Below are 7474 nucleotides of genomic sequence, written 5' to 3' on the forward strand. Positions count from 1 at the left end.
TCAGTTAGGAGCAATAAGTTCGGGACACGCTGATCATACTTAACAGCAATGTACTACCTGCTGAAAGAGTAGATTTTAAATGCTGTCACCACAAAAAATGGTAAGTGTGTGAGGAAATGGAAATGGAATATAATTAGCCTGATTCTGCCACTCCATAGTGTTTAGATATCTATCTAATATATATGTTGGATATATATTGTACATGTTGTACAGCATAAATATACACAATTCAGCCTGGCACAGTGGCTCTTGCCTGTAACCCCAGCACTTTGGGAGGTCAAGGCCAGAGGATCATGAGGTCAGGAGATGGAGACCATTCTGGCTAACAGGGTGAAACTCCTCTCTTCTAAAAATACAAAAAAAAAAAAAAAAAAAAAAAAAAACCAGCCAGGCGTGGTGGTGGCGGCGCCTGTAGTCCCAGCTACTCGGGAGGCTGAGGCAGGAGAATGGCGGGAACCCGGGAGGCGGAGCTTGCAGTGAGCCGAGATCGCGCCACTGCACTCCAGCCTGGGTGACAGAGCGAGACTCCGTCTCAACAATAACAACAAAAATATAGATAGATAGATAGATAGATAGATAGATAGATAGATAGATAGATAGATAAATGTATATATATACACATACAATTCTATTTGTCAATTAAACATAAATAAAAATAAATTGATGCAAAGTACATAAATTATTATATTAATAAGAATTCATGTTCTCTCTCCCTTGAGGACGCCACTGAAGATCCTGGTGTCGCCATGGAACGCCGCCCTGCCTGCAGTTACCAGTATTTTAAGAACAAGCCCTACCCAAAGTCTCGCTTCTTCCAAGGCGTCCCTGATGCCAAGATTCGCATCTTTGACCTGGGGCAGAAGAAGGCAAAAGTGGATGAGTTTCCGCTTTATGGCCACGTGGTGTCAGATGAAGTTGAGTCCCTGTCCTCTGAAGCCCCGGAGGCTGCCCGAATTTGTGCCAGTGAGTACATGGTAAAAAGCTGTGGCAAAGACGCTTCCATATCCGGGTGTGGCTCCACTCCTTCCACGTCATCCGCATCAACAAGATGTTGTCCTGTGCTGGGGCTCACAGGCTCAAACAGGCATGGGAGGTACCTTTGGAAAGCCCCAGGGCACTGTGGCCAGGGTTCACATCGGCCAAGTTATCATGTCCATCTGCACCAAGATGCAAAACAAGGAGCACGTGATTGAAGCCCTAGGCAGGGCCAAGTTCAAGTTCCCTGGCCCCCAGATGATCCACATCTCAAAGAAGTGGGGCTTCATTAAGTTCAGTGTGGATGAATTTGAAGACATGGTGACTGAGAAGTGGCTCATCCCAGATGGCTGTGGGATCAAGTACATCCCCACTTCTGGCCCTCTGGACAACTGGCAGACTCCACACTCATGAGGGCTTCCACTGTGCTGCCCCCTCTTAATACTCATCAATAAATTCTACTTCCTGTCCATCTAAAAAATAATAAATAAATAAATAATTCATGAAAATGTTTGTCCCTAGGCAACCTCAGTGCTTTAAGTTGCTCTGAGATCTATAGTTGAACACTAAAGTGTTTAAACTTTATCTCATGCTGTATATGTCCCAGTCACATTACAGACTAGAAGGCTCTGGCCTACACAGCGAGCATCTAAGAGTGTTATGTTACATTTAGCGTGGTGTTAACCCAAGAGATCCCATGTTCTTCATCAGTGTACTGCCATTTTGCTGAAGAGAAAGAATATGCAATCAATAAAACATGGACAACTTCAAGCAATGAAAGTATGAATGAGCCATTAAATAGAGTACTTTCCTTAAAACTTAAAATGATGAATGAATTGTGTTTGTCAAGAAAGGAAGTTTTGATAAATGGAAAATTGACCTCATAACAATATTTCAAGTTATTATTATTATTATTTGTATTTGATAAAGTTGCTGCGAATTCAAAACACTTTTGGGGACATTTCTTCCAATACTTCCTTTTGTGTCGAAACAAGGAAAGAGAAAGAGAAAGAACATTTGAAAACTTCAGAAAGTGGAACCTGACAGCCACCTCTCTATAGAAAGGTAAAGGAATGAACCCCTTGGAAAGTTCATTCAGCATGTCAATGATGGATTATTATGTTTTCATGTTATTAACATATTAGAGATAGCCTCACACTTCATAAATTAATATCTATATTATTCAGAGTCGCCTTTCCTGTTACTTTTTCTCAGTAATCAACAAATACACTATGCTTCTTTTACTTATTTTAAATATTTTAAAGTATTTAAGTGAATGCACTATGCTTTATTTGTTCAGAGTGTATTTATTTTACTGTGCAGCTCCCTACACAGATCCTCAAGACCTGCAATCTCTGGTGCTAAGCTTACACCGTATTTATTTTTTCTCCCCATCTACTTCTTTGTCTATGCAGTTTTCCTATTATTATGCATGGGTAGTTTGAAAACTATCCAAGTATTTTTCAAAGCCAGTTAATTGTCTTATTTCAACACCAGAAATACATGTTGTTATGTGATCTGAATTTCACTATTATCAAAATATTCTTATCCGTGACAGAGAAAAATGGGACGCCTTACAAAATCTCCAGTTCCTCTGTAATATGAGCTCTAATACACTGCTGCCCAGTGTCTCTTTTACCCCACAAAGTTATTAATCTCCTTATAGGCAGCAAACTAACTTTCCTTTTACACCCAGGTTTTACCTGGCCTGCAGTTTGTCAACTGCTTCTTTTTAAAAGATTTGAAAATTACCATATACTTTCTGAAATATACATTTTCATAGTTTAAGTTTATTTTAAAATTACATTTGAAATATTAAACTGAAAAAGTACTTATATTAAAATATTTCTCTAACTCCTTTTCTCTTTCAATACTTAACTTTGATTTTGTTGTTCATTTCATCCATATGTTTTGCCTTTCATATAATACATATGTTATTGTACTTCTTAAAAGACCCATTCACTATTGCCTTTAACAATTTTGAATGTTAGATATTTATACATGTGAGTCATGACAATTATTACAGCTTACTATATAAAATACCCATAATCAAACTAAAGCTTTTCAAATAAAAATATAATTCTGATATTAGAACTCATTTCCTTCATATACTAAAACTTCTGGGAAAAGAAAAAGCTGAGTACATCATTATTCCAGCAAACTTACATTTTTTTCAAAGCTTTTTCTTAGAAGACATGCCAAAGATGTTTTGGATTAAAGCTTTATAAGCATTTTATGAGGGCTGGGTCATTTTAGGGAAGCTTAAAAAGCAGTGAACTTCAGCATGTTTGCTGAACTTGGACAAGCCACTTAACCAATTAGGATATCCATTGGTAAATCCATTTGGATATCCTTGGTAAAATAAAGCTGGAACTTCTGGCCCTTTTTGAAATCTATTATTATAAAATAAATGAATAGATGCACTCAGTTATTAAAGGAAGGCCTTTTACTTTGAAGAGTACTTTAAATATATAGTATTAGTTTCAATGGGAAATATGCCAATACCATTACTATCCTTCAACATTAACCATAATAACAAATAATCATTGAATTATAAATATTTACATAGAAATTGAATGAAGTTTAATGCATTCTTAAAAGAAGACATACTGCTACTTCAAGTAAAGTCTAATCTAAAATCCCACCCAAAGCAAAGAAAATTACAAATATAACCATGATCTATTGAGCAATTCTAGAGAACTAGGAGCTCTATCATTTAACATTAATATAGGTTGAGAAAACAGAAAAGGGCAAATAAATGTCTTTATCAAATTCCAGTTGAAAAGTATTTTAGTAGCTGTTAATTTTACTGTTAAGTGCAAAAATTTCAGAATACTTAACATCAGCTCCATACATTTTGAAATATAATCACAATATCCCAGGTTTAGGAAAGCAACCATTCACAGTATCTTAGGACAACAGTTAAATACAAATATAAGCCATCTCATTGCCAAGCACTTTATTTTACACTTTATAGCATATATTCTTATCATGAAACAGTCAACAGCTGTTGCCCAGGGGCCTCTGGGCCCCACAGGCAATACATAAGAACATTATGCTAGATTTTTGTAGTAGCCATCAGGCTTTTGCACCTCTCATGCAAATTATGTTTTCATTATCATAGTTCATGTTTAACCATCTATTTCCAGTTACATCAAATTATTCATCATCCTACTAACCAACCCCAAACTACTGCATATGGTCATATTTATCCCCTTAAAATTACTACATATTTTAAATTACTGTAAATCTTGACAACTAATTTGATGACAAATAAATCTCTAACCTAGTAAAAGTAATTGTTCTCCCATTGATAATCCTTTAGCACATTAAAAAGTGAACAAATTCTGATAAGAACAAATATAACACAATAATCCTCTATGTATACACTATAGTAAATGAAATATTAATATTTTGGCTTCTGTTCTTTCTGTGGTTAAAAATAATGTTGAAGGAGTAACATCAGCAAGATGATGCAAAGGAAGTTTCCAGCACTCCTCACAGAAACATCAATTCAAACAACCATCCATGCATGAAAATACTTTGCCAAGAGCTAAGGAATCCATATGACAGATTACAACGCCTGGGTAAAGTACAGAAATAAAGAAAGATGGATTGAAGATGGGAGTAAGGACACAGTTTCACATTACTCACATCACCTCTCCCCCGAACTTGTTTAGCATAGCACAGTGCCAACAGTGATATCTTCCACATAGGGGAAGAAGAGTGAAGGTAACATGTGACTTTACTGTGGTCTTCACCACCATGCCCCTTCAGGGCCAGCTTTCAGACCCACCCCAGTGCTAGGCTAGCTCCTGCAGTCTCAGGATTCAGGTCAGCCCCTGTGGATATTGGCCCCATACCTGCCTTCATAGACTGAGCCTCTGGGCCCATCCCAATGGACCTAGACTTCAGTCCTGACACCATGAACACAGTTACTAGGTCCACCCCAGTGGACCCCAGCAACACACTGGACCCCATGTACCCAGGATCCAGGCTTATACCTGTAGACCCAAGCTTCAGGCTCACGCCTGTGCAATGAGGCAGCAGGCCCATCTACACAAACCTAAATTCCATGTCTGCCTACTCCTGCAGACCCAGACATCAGACTGGACCTGGTGGACCCAAAAGCCAGGGCTGCTCATCTACTTATTGAGGTACCAGGTCAGCTGTTTCAAGGACTCCAGCAGCAAGTGTACACAGATATCCCAGAAACATCCTGCTCAGAATCTCTACATGGGCTGATTGGTGAAGGACTGTCTTTGCTGAAGCCTGTCTGTAAAGATTAGAAGAGATGTGGCCAGGCACCGTGGCTCAAGCCTGTAATCCCAGCACTTTGGGAGGCTGAGATGTGTGGATCACAAGGTCAGGAGATCGAGACCATCCTGGCTAACATGGTGAAACCCTGTCTCTACTAAAAACACAAAAAAGTCAGCCAGGCATGGTGGCGGATGCCTGTAGTCCCAGCTGCTGGGGAGGCTGAGGTGGGAGAATGGCATGAACCCGGGAGGCGGAGCCTGCAGTGAGCGGACATCACGCCACTGCACTCCAGCTTACTTCTTCAAATACATAGACCATAATGCAAGACAAAAAAAAAAAAAAAAAAAAGTCAAATAATCAGGGAAATCTGACATCACCAGAAGAGGAAAAAATAAAAGAACCAGTAACTGGCCCTAAAAAATAGAGATGTATGAACTGCCTGACAAATAATTCAAAATAATCCTCTTAAGGAAGCTCAGTGAACTACAGAGGAGAACAAACCAAATAAAATCATAAAAACAATACATGAACAAATTTAGAAGTTTAATAAAAAAATAGAAACTATAAAAAAAGAACAAAACAGGAATTCTGGGACTGAAGAACATAAGAACTGAATAGAAAAACTTCTTGGAAAGCTTCAAGAGCATCCAAATGTTCAACTTACAATGTTACATTCAATATACTCATTGTAAGTTGAAAATATTGTAAGTAAAAGATGCATTTAATACACCTAGCCTACCAAACATCACAGTTTAGTCTAGCCCACCTTAACTATGTTCAGAACACTTAAATTAGCCCATGCTGGGCAAACTCATCTAACACAAAGCCTTAATAAAGTGTCGAACATCTCATGTACCATTTACTGCTAGCCTGGGAAAAGATCAAAGTTCAAAATTTAAAGTATAACAAAATTGTGATGGTGTTACACCATTGTAAAGTCAAAAAATTGTAAGTCAAACCACTGTAATTTGAGAACCATCTATACTTGATGAAACAGAAGAAAAAATCAGGGAGCTCAACAGGTCATTTGAGATTTGTCAGATAGAACAGAAAGATAAAAGAATGAAAAATAGTGAAGAAAGACAACAGAAGTTACAGCTGAACATCAAGCAAACAATATATGTATTATGAAAATTCTAGAAGCAACAGAGGAAAAGAAAATGACTGAAAATTTATTTAAAGAAATAATGACAGAAAATTTCACAAATCTGGAGAGGAAAATGAACACCCAGATATATGAAGCCCGAAGAACCTCAGTTAGATAGAATATAAAGAAATCTTCACCAGATATACTATAATCAAATTCTCAAAAGTAAAAAATACAGTGTCATAAAAGCATACTGTAGTTTTGACTCCTCATGAGGGAAGAGAGAGACCCTCTCATATTGTTTTATACTCAGTACCTGTTTTAAGAAAAAAGGAAGTGAAACCAAAGACAGGCAGCCCACGCCAGATCCAAAACCAGGCCTGGGCCTGCTTGGCCTAAACCTAGTAGTTAAAAATTAACAAATTAACTCATGACTTAGAAACTGATGTTATCCATAGATTCCTGGTATTGTATAAAAGAACATTGTGAAACTCCCTGCTCTGTTCTGTTTCACTCTGACTACCGGTGCATGCAGCCCCTGTCACGTACCTCCTGCTCGCTCAAATCAATCATGACCCTTTCTGTGAAATCTTTAGTGTTGTGAGCCCTTAAAAGGGACACAAATTGTGCACTTGGGGAGCCTGGACTTTAAGCAGTAGCTTGCTGATGCTCCCAGCTGAATAAAGCACTTCCTTCTACAACTCGGTGTCTGAGAGGTTTGGTCTGCGGCTCATCCTGCTATACTCAGAGAAAGAAAAAGTGACTCTTCACATGTAAAGGAACCGTCATGAGGACGGTAAGCAAATTTTCCAGCAGAAACTTTGGAAACCAGGAGAAAGTGAGATTATCTTTTCAAAGTACTGAAAGAAAAAGAAAATCTGCCAATAAGTCTACCATACTCTGCAAATCTGACCTTTGGAAATGGAGAGATAAAAGATCTTCGAGAAAAACAAAATCTGAGGAATTTCATTACGACCAGAACTGCCTGACAATAAATGACAAAAGGAGTTATTTAAATTAGAATGAAAGGATGTTAGCCAACAACTTGAGAACATGTAAAAATATAAAGCTCACTGTAAAGATAAGAATATAGTCCACTTCAAAATATTCTAATGAGTCAAGGATGATGTAAAAATCACTTCTAACTGTAGT

The 7474-nt window shown here is 37.9% G+C and overlaps 1 pseudogene; it reads left to right on the forward strand.

Annotated features, from left to right (window-relative positions):
* The first annotated feature begins 746 nt into the window (after positions 1 to 746).
* On the forward strand, positions 747 to 1389 carry LOC126949603 (60S ribosomal protein L10-like; annotated as a pseudogene).
* The last annotated feature ends 6085 nt before the right edge of the window (positions 1390 to 7474 follow it).

Source organism: Macaca thibetana, chromosome 3 (genome assembly GCF_024542745.1).
Source record: "Macaca thibetana thibetana isolate TM-01 chromosome 3, ASM2454274v1, whole genome shotgun sequence".
Taxonomy (NCBI): domain Eukaryota; kingdom Metazoa; phylum Chordata; class Mammalia; order Primates; family Cercopithecidae; genus Macaca; species Macaca thibetana.